Consider the following 8,850-nt stretch of genomic DNA (forward strand, 5'->3'; position numbering starts at 1 on the left):
AACCCCACCCCCCCCTGCAACAACTGGAGGCCGTTTCCTCTTGTCGTGTCTCTTGTTCCTGGGGAGAAGAGACCGAGCCCCACCTCGCTCCAACCTCCTGTCAAGAGGAGAGCCAGAAGGTCTCCTCTGAGCCTCCTTTTCTCCAGGCTCAACCCCCCCAGGTCCCTCAGCTGCTCCTCACAGCACTTGTGCTCCAGACCCTGCTCCAGCTCTGTTGCCCTTCTCTGGACATGCTCCAGCCCCTCAATGTCCTTCTTGGAGGGAGGGGCCCAAAACTGAACCCAGGATTTGAGATGTGGCCTCCCCACTGCCCACAGTCCAGGGGGACGATCCCTGCCCTGGTCCTGCTGCTCACGCCAGTGCTGGTACAAGCCAGTTATTCTAATAAAATTGGTTTTGACTATGTTGTTTTTTTAACCTATTAGAAGTGTGACAAAATTATCAGAGAGCAATAGTGTGTATGTGTCTGCTGGAAAGGGTTTCTGTATAAATACAAACCCTCTGATCGGTCTAGTTCTTGGTGCTAGAATATTTGGTGGTGGGGGAAGGGGGAGAGATGGAATAAAAAGCAAGTGTGTAAAACGTGGTTGGTCTTTCTCAAGCTTTTTTACTGCTCTCTACCTGTGTTTGCCTTGTTTAGGAAATGTATCTGGTATTAACTGCACTTTGTGCACCACCATCATGAAGAGCAGCCATATATCAGAAAGTAGGGCCCAATCACAGGAATCCACTCCATTGTTTCAAAAAATAAAATAACAATCACTGCTCAGCATTGAGAAAAGTGGCAAAGCAAAAGCGATCAACAGAAAGGGCAGGAGGGAGGCTGGGGAGATGTGATAAAAATAAACTACAGTCACGGAAGGAGAAACAGAAACCGAGGCTCCTTAACAGTGATTGGACTCCTCTAAGTAAGTTGTCTGCCTGAAGTGAAGCTCAGAGATGTCACAAGTGTGTGAGAAGCCCCTAGCCCAAGTCTTGGCACATGTCCAGCGCCAGAGACGGTGCAGAAGCACCATGTAAGGAGCTAGAGATGGAAGAGATGTGTAACATCAGCCTTTCCACCTCGTTCCCCGCTCTCAGTCTGACTGTTATCCCTTCTGATGTCGTTTCTAGCCTCACTTCAAGGGATCCCTTCACTGGAGTATGGCATGGGAGAAGACAGAAGATCCTGGACCTGACATAGCTTTGCCTGCATGAAGCTGTGCTGTGACTTGGGCTGGGCTGGGACTGAAATTTTGAAAAATATTGAAAAAAAAATATTGATTCCTCCCAAGACTCATCCCGAAATGCTGGAAATCAGAAGTGCTGGGTGCAGCTCTGGATCTAAGAGCAAAGCATCACCGGTCTCTGACAGCAATTCCTCTCTCTCAAACGGGAAAAGAATGAGGTTATTTGCAAAGATCTGCTAAGACTTCCAGTTCAATCACAAGAAGCATGAGAAAGCAACTGATTTGTCCCTTTCATTGGATGAAGACACGGACCGCGAAGGTGATGGGAAGCACAGTCACAAGTCAACCGATCTGTCATGTCGTCAGCCCTCTCCCCGCGTCGCTCGCCAACTGCCAACACGGGAGGGGCTCGCTTTAATTAATGCCGGATCGCGGCAGCGCACTGGAGGCACTGCCACTTGTTTTCAGGTCATCTGGTCCTAATAGGCTCACACTGGGAGGTGATTTGTTGCTAACTGACAGCAGAGATTGGTTAATGAGGGTTGAGGCCTTGCCATCCAACGTCAGGAACCTCAGGGCTATTTCTATATTATTTGTCATCATCATCTGAAAAAAAAAACCCCAACAACAAACACGCGAGGAGATGCTGGTTGTTAATCCAGACATTCACAATGTAACTGCCGCTGCAGGATTTTCTCTGCATCAGGAACTGAGTACGCAAGAAGGGTTATCAGATGTGAGCTCTTCCGTGGTAACACATCAGCAGTGTCTCCAATGGCTCGTCTACAGCACCATGAGGATTAGTCACGAAGGCTGCTGCCCTTCTCTGCTCCATCAGCTTCACTGATGGATCTAAGGAAAGCTCCTGCCTCCCTGGAACAATATTCTGACCCTCAAAGCACCACAGCTACAAACCCTCTGCTATTACAGAGCTCACAGTATTCTTCACAGGCACTAAGAGCATCCCAGTGGAAGCCCAGTCTGCTGGGGCCATCATGGCACTTACACAAGAAGGCAGCAACACCCTCTTGGCATCCGCACCACTGAAGGAAGAATTTCTCTTGCACAAGCTCGAAAAGCTTTAAGTACAGAATATTGTGGAGTTGTCTTTCCTCATGGTGCTTGGAAAGATCTCTGTGATGGAGAGCCAAGGTGTGCAAGATAACCAGGCACTGGGGCTGCTGCTGGAGATGTACCTACAAGTTACAGAATCACAGACTGGTTTGGGTTGGAAGGGACATTTAAAGCTCACCCAGTTCCACCCCCTGCAGGAAGCAGGGACGTCTGCAACTGGAGCAGGTTGCTCAGAGCCCCAAGGGCCAACCTGACCTGCAATGGTTCCAGGCATGGGGCTTCTCCCACCTCTCTGGGCAACCTGGGCCAGGGTCTCACCATCTTCAGCATGAACAATTTCTTCCTTCTCTCTAGTCTGAATCTCCCTCTTTCAGCTTAAACCCACCAGCCCTTGCCCTATCACAACAGGCCCTGCTAAAAAGTCTGTCCCCATCTTACATGGACAGATAAATCCCAACATCGTTTCAGTTTCTGCATTTATTCCAAGCCTCCTGGTCTGTCCAGACCATCAGCTCCTTCACCACCAGAGAGTAAACGGTGCAACTAACAGAGGTACAAACCACCATGGGAAAACCCAAGTGGTTTCCTTACCAAAGCTTCTCGGGGTGACAAAACTCTGCCAACGTCACTCCTCCGTGTCCCTCTACTTGCCCCTGTTGCCAAAACAGAGAGGAGCATTAATGCCAACACCATGGACCCAGTCTCCAGCCGTCTGCTGCAGCTCCACTGGGGGCTGGAAGGCAGGTCGTAAGCGGCAGTAGCACATCAAGCTGGAGAGCTTCGCTTTTCTTATTCACAAGGTGGAAAAAATTCTGAGCTAAGGACCAAGGAGGACAGTGAAGGTCTCCCATGCTATGCCGGGAAACAACAGATGGAGAACGGTTGCCAAGAGATGCATGGAGGTTGGCAGGGTGGGGACTCAGATAGTTCTTCAGCTGCAAAAGCATGGAGCTGGTGTGGCCACATCTTCATGGGGTTGTGAAGCATGGGAGCTCACACCGACGCAAGGCTGGTCCATGTGCTCAGTGTGGGTTAATTCTGCAGTGAAGGGACAACACGGGTGACACAGAGGAGCAGTTTGGCAACCAGTGACCGAGCTAAGCCAGCAGTAAGGAACATGATCCAGCAGAAGCATAGCAAATAAATCGGACAGTTTCCACTCAAAACCACAACTCTACATCCAGAGCTGTCTGCCAGCTGCAGGAGATCAGAGACAGGACTCCTGCAGACTTCGTGGTGTCCAACGTGGACGTGATGTGCCAAACCATTCACCGCCAGTTCCCAGCCAGGAGTTCCTGCCTCCACAGTTCTCCTAACGATCCCTAGACAAACGTTCTATCTTGTAAAGGAATCTAAACAAGCCCACACAGCCGTGTCCCCAAAGGTGGATTGGGGAATCTGGGTACAAGCAGTGTGGTGAGCAGGCTTAGTGCTGACCTCCTTCCATGGCACAGGAAATAAATGTCTGGAAGAGGATGTCTGTGGGTTGCGAAAAACCAAAGAATCTTGGCCAAAGGCAAAAAATGCAAACTGCTAGAGGATCTTTAATGTTCCAGCAGGAAAGGCACAACCATACATTTCAGAGGCTTGTTTGGAAACCCAATGTAAGAAAGAACTTCCATAAATTGCTCCTGAAAAAGGTATCAGCCTCCTTGGGAATTAGCTTACTCTGTTAAAGATGCCAACTTGTGCGTCTGAGGAATCTGAGGGTCAAAAGCCTGATGACTGCACCACGAGACCATCGTTAAAAACTCCTCTCTAACAGATTACTTCAGCTACGACTTGGACACTGTCTCCAGCTTGAATGCTGGCCACCGACGAATGATGTCATTTCAAGTGCTGGGGTTCTTTCCATTCAAGGTGCTGACTCACCTGGAGAACACCTCCAAAAGCTGCCACCATTCAGCATGTCACACTATCACTCTGCAGCCTCAAAGTCACTCGTTTAACTCAGATTAGGCTCATTCACCATCAGTTAATGCACTTGTGGGTACAGAATCACAGAATAGTTTTTGTTGTAAGAGACTTTTAAGATCATCAAGTCCAACTGTTAGGCCAGCACTGCCAGGTCACCACCACTAACCCCCGTCCCTCAGCACCAACTGGACACATCTGTTCAGCCCTTCCAGGGGTGGGGACTCCACCACTGCCCAGGGCAGCCTGTTCCAATGCCTGACAACCCTTTCTGTAAAGAAATTTTTCCTAAAATCCAACCTAAATTTCGCCTGGCACAACTCGAGGCTGCTTCCTCTTGTTCCGTCACTTACTACATGGGAAAAGAGACCAACCCCCACCTCGCTCCAACCTCCTGTCAGGGAGTTGTGGAGAGCCATAAGTCTCCTTTTCTCCATGCTCAACCCCCCCAGGTCCTCAGCGCACTTGTGCTCCAGGCCCTGCATTGTCCAAGCTTCATTGCCCTTCTCTGGACACGCTCCAGAACCTCAATGTCCTTGAAGTGAGAGTACTGAGGGTAGTTTGAGTAGTAAGAGCAGCTTGAGTTCAGCCAGGCAGCAAAGCCATGGTGTAGAGACCAGGCAACGCGCGGCACAGGACGTGCTGGAAGCCATCAGTGGCAGAAGCCTCCTTCTGTTGCAAAGTTTGGGCATGCACAGGCAGAACCACCTCCAGTTAAAATATCTGCTAGTTTTGTAGACTGAATTCTGTCATTAGAAGATAAACGCACTTGGCAATTCAGACAAACATCTCAAAAGTGCTGCTGTAAGGGAGCAGTTACTTAGTAGTGAAAGATACAGATATAAAGCGTTACCCACTGCGATTGAGACAGCACTTATGACAGCTCCCAAGTAGCCCTGGATGAACTTGGATGTCGGAGAAGGCTTTGGAAAGAAAAACAAAACATATTTTCAATAAACAAACTTCTGGTTATTAAAAATGAAAACAAGATTGTTTTGGTTTGGTTTGGTTTTGGTTTATTTGTTTTAAACCAGAGTAAGGTTTAATTTTGTCATATTGTTCCGCGACACGCGGTCTGTCATCTAGCAGCGGCAAAAGCGAGGAAAACTGTAGCCTCATGAGCAAGGTTAAAGGGAATGGAAAATTAATTGGCATCAGAAAATTACAATAATAGCAGCTTAAAGGGAGAATGTGAATGAAATTCAGCAAATGGTACAAAATTAGCATTCTTATACACTAGCAATGAACCCCAAACTCTCCACACTAAAGATTTGTCTTTGAAACGTTCTCTCAATGAGCTGGATGGTTTCCAGCTCAGCTTCCCATCTTCCCACATCCCAGCATGGGATGAATGAAGGCCAAAGCGATGGAAGGGAACCAGAACAGCCCCACTGCTTCCCAGCATTGCTGCTGGGAACACATACTAAGTCTTGGTGAGGTGGCAGCGTGATCACGGAGCCACCGCCAAAAACCCAGACACCATTTCGCTTTGTGCCCATCCTCGTATCAAATTAAACCATTTCACACCACTTAGACCGCTATCCTGGTTCAGCTCAAAGGCACTGAGCGTTACTGAGGTGCCTCGAGTGAGTCTGAGATCCTCATGCCATTTACAGCCGAGGTTTAAAAGTCTACCCAGGAGAATGGCCGAGCTATAAATTCATCACAGTGCCGACTCCAGCGTTTCTATTAACAGCAAAGAGACAAGACTTCTGTTTCCATGTCAAAACAGACCTAACACGCTGTGTGCGCCACATATGTTGGATCTCCTCACCTTTGTCGCGTTGCGGTTTGCATAGTTGACGCAGGCATTGTGACTCTGATTCAACCACTGAAGAGAAAAGAAGAGACAAGCATAAACACCACAAAAATTAAAAAAAAAATCTAGAAACACAGGAGTGCTGCGCAAAAACTCATCTCCCTTCAGACCAGCTCACAACTTGCCACCTCTTTTCTGATTTAATCTGATTTAAGGCCCTTTGAAGTGTGGGGCAGAAATCCCATGGCATCTGATGCCTGGAGGGCAGCTCTGCTTCCCCATGTGCTCGACGTGCAACTCTTCTCCTGGCCCAAGCCACCTCCACAAGACACCTCTATGCTTTTGGTCTTTATTTCACCAGTACCAAACTCATACTCCTGGTAAGACGTAGCAGGAAGCCCAGCAGCCATTTTGTCAGTCATTTATTAAGCTCCATGGTTCTCAAACAGGGGGTCATAGGAGGCTTCAGCTGAGGAATAGGAGATGAGCAGATGGACCATCTTAGGGCTATGGATGTCACTAAACTGGTGTTTCTGTCCACAGCTTTTTGGAGGAGTATTTGTCACCAAAGCAGTGTCGCATCAGCTGGGGATGGGTAGCATCACCCTCCTGAAGGGTGTTACCCACAGCAGCTGCTGGTGGTGTAAGGCAAATGACAGTTTCTGGCCCCCAAACACCACATTCCCAGTTCAGAAGGAGTCGGAACTGAACTACTTTCAGTTGTGGCCAGAACTGAGATAGAGGAGGAGGGATGAAGTGCGGAAAGAAGGTGAAACGAGCCATTAAAACACAGGGATCTGTCATTGCTGAGTTCATGCCCAAGAGCACGTTTGTCCTGCTGACCAGCTCTCTAGCCTGGGACTTTGGACCTAGAAAACCTTGCTTTTTTCTTTCATTTAAAATAATAATAATGAAGGGCTCTTTGGTTTTTGATTCCACACACCCCTCCAGTTCCTACATACATTAGCAGATCCACACGACCAGGCTAGAGCTAACCTGAGGACATTGGGACATCAGCAACAACTGCTTCACGGTCCGAGCCTGCTCCTACAGGACCCAGCGTCTGTTAATGCATCGTCCCTAAATCCTACGCTATTTACCTGGAAGAATCTCCTTTTCGGAGACATGTAGACATACTGCTCAGATATTGTCCTTAACCTTGTGTTTAAGGTGTCTCTAGGTTGAAAACCTCTCCACTGCCCACTTCTTGACTCCATCATCTTCCCAGGTGGCCACCCGACACCCTCCTGGGCTTTCTGGGTGATGACTCTTTAGATTGCTCCTCCTCCAACTTGCATTTTTCAGAAAGGGGTGACCCATGTGCCCGTCATCGTGGTGGGAAGAGTCTGAGAACCACTCAAGCAGCGGTGGCTCAGACAGGGTATGATCCCTGAACCTGCCTGCTACATCTTCCTCCTTGAGTGGGCTCATTTTGGTTCTGCACTTGAAATACTTTCTAGTTTTAAAAGGATTATTCCATCTTTTTAAAGCAGTAAGTTTCTCCCAGCTCCGCTGTGATGGTGGCAACAGGAGCTCCTCACATAAGCCATTTACAAGGCACCCATCCGGGCTGGCTCCTTCCTCACACAAGAGTAACTCCTCCAAAAGCCAACTCTTTCCATCACAGACATCTAAAAGCGGGTAGGATGAGCTGCCTTCAAAAATGTGAATGATTCCAGATGATTCCAGCCACTGTCCCACTCCCAGGAGGTAAAGCCACACGGCCAGAACTTGTAGCTAACTGCAGCAAACCGTGAGTTACTGGCACATACCAATATTGTCTTGGTTCTGCAACCTTCTAACATACCAGACAGATCTCATTCTGCATTGATATTTCTTAGCCACAGAATTCCCTATCACCACTTCCACTGTAGATAACAAAAAGACATTCACAACTAACAGTAAGTTGGAAAATAACTTATTCTTTCGTTTCAGGCAGTGCTGAAATTCTACTTCAGCAGCATGTTTACTATGGGTAACACGCACAGTTCCTCCCCTTTCTCCTAATTCCCAGAATTTTAATACACCAAATTGGGAAATAACACCAACACCTCCCTACACACAGACGTTTTGCCCTCAAAGCCCCCGTAGCGCACTGAACGCTGAGGTCCCATTGCAAGCCACAGCTATTCCCCAAACTCCTGGGTACGGGGCCTCCTGCTGCCCCTGGCCCTGCACACACATCGCACTTCCAGCGGGAATTCACCAAGGAAGATCCCAGCTACTCGACAAGGCGTCTTCAAACAGCAGGTGTGTGAGCTGCATTTTCACGGAAGTCATCATCATGGCTTTGCTTTGCGGACGAAGATTTGGGAACGGCTTTACCCACGCTTCTCACGGAAGTACACACTGCACAATCACTTACACAAAACGGGGCCAAAAAGCTGGTTTTGAGATCCTGGGCTATTTTGCATCTCCCTTGCGACGGCATAAATTGCCAGGTGCTGGAAAGCGGAGCCAATAGTTTGCTTATAGCCCCTTCCAGACCTACCGAACCTTTCCCTGATTATATCCAGCCACAACATCTACCCGTTAACTCAAGCTTTGCTAGAGGAGAACAGCCACGTGCAGCAGACTCTCCTCTAGTCTCATTGCAACTGCTCCTTTCCTTTCCTTCACGTTCCCCACCCATCCCGACGAGTGTTACCTGCCAAAACACAGTGGATGCCAGCGTCTGGTTGGGCAAGAGAAGACCAACAACCTGCAAGAGAAGAGATTTCGCTCATTAGCAAATGTATGGTGGGTTTGCTCTTTGTGCTTTTCTGGGCAAGCTTATTTCTAACGACTTGATCAAAATATCTTCATTTATGGTTTTATTTCATTGCAGATATTGAACTTCCCTTCAGCCTGTTGACTCTCAATTTTCCAGTGGCGCAACTGCGTGCGCCACGGTAGCTGCCCATGAAAGCTTTGCACCTTTAATCATTGTCTGCC

At 48.4% G+C, this 8,850-nt stretch overlaps 1 protein-coding gene across 1 annotated transcript in view; it reads right to left on the minus strand.

Moving 5' to 3' along the window:
• Nucleotides 1-8,611, minus strand: part of SFXN5 (sideroflexin 5) — a 58,649-nt gene extending 50,038 nt beyond the window's left edge. Inside the window, exons 1-3 of the mRNA XM_010142718.1 lie at nt 8,564-8,611; nt 5,932-5,988; nt 5,015-5,080 (exon numbers count right to left, since the gene is read on the minus strand). The gene's annotated coding sequence lies outside the window, so the exon portion shown is untranslated. The remainder of the gene's footprint in view (nt 1-5,014; nt 5,081-5,931; nt 5,989-8,563) is intronic.
• Nucleotides 8,612-8,850: the final 239 nt, after the last annotated feature.

The sequence above is a fragment of the Buceros rhinoceros genome, unplaced genomic scaffold, assembly GCF_000710305.1.
Source record: "Buceros rhinoceros silvestris isolate BGI_N320 unplaced genomic scaffold, ASM71030v1 scaffold4799, whole genome shotgun sequence".
NCBI classification, from domain to species: domain Eukaryota; kingdom Metazoa; phylum Chordata; class Aves; order Bucerotiformes; family Bucerotidae; genus Buceros; species Buceros rhinoceros.